Below are 744 nucleotides of genomic sequence, written 5' to 3' on the forward strand. Positions count from 1 at the left end.
TCTCCGACTGTAAAAGTTGGTAGAAATCATCTATTTCTTCTTCTTTGGCTCTGGTTGTTGGTGCATATATCTGAATGATAGTGGTATTTACTGGAGTTCCTTTTAAGCGTATGGATACAATACTATCTCTCACAATGTTGTACTTCAAGATGGATCTAGAAATTACTTTTTTAACTATGAAAGCAACCCCATTTTTCCTCAGCTTTCATCTCCAGAGTAATATATCATATGATCAGATGTTCTATTCTGCATATGAGTAGATACTGATTCCAAGACAGCTAACATCAACTTTGCCTATTTTATCATTCATGCTGATTAGTCAGAAGTGTATTATGATTTTTATTCCTTTAGTAATAATGCAAACCATATGTGTCAATGTACATATTCTTTATTGATCTCCTTATTAAAAATAACTTCACACCATTGTGTTAAGTAAAGCATTTAGAATTTTTTGTCTTCATTTAATTAAACTGGAATTGCCAGTCCTGTAATATGCCTGCCAAGTGACTTACTGGAATTTTATTGTTTTATCATTTATATTCTATCCTAGAGTCGCAACAACATTTATTTAAACATCATATTAAGCTCCTTCTCCCAGATAACCATTTCATTTCCTTTGAATTTCTGAAAGTTGAAAATAAGAGTACAAATAATAATGACTGAATACTCATTCTACAATAATGGTTTTATACAATATTTATATTTGTGGGACTGAGTTAGTTCACTCACCATAATGCTCTCTAG

This window comes from Elephantulus edwardii, unplaced genomic scaffold, assembly GCF_000299155.1.
Source record: "Elephantulus edwardii isolate Elephantulus edwardi_28Jun2011 unplaced genomic scaffold, EleEdw1.0 scaffold00007, whole genome shotgun sequence".
NCBI classification, from domain to species: domain Eukaryota; kingdom Metazoa; phylum Chordata; class Mammalia; order Macroscelidea; family Macroscelididae; genus Elephantulus; species Elephantulus edwardii.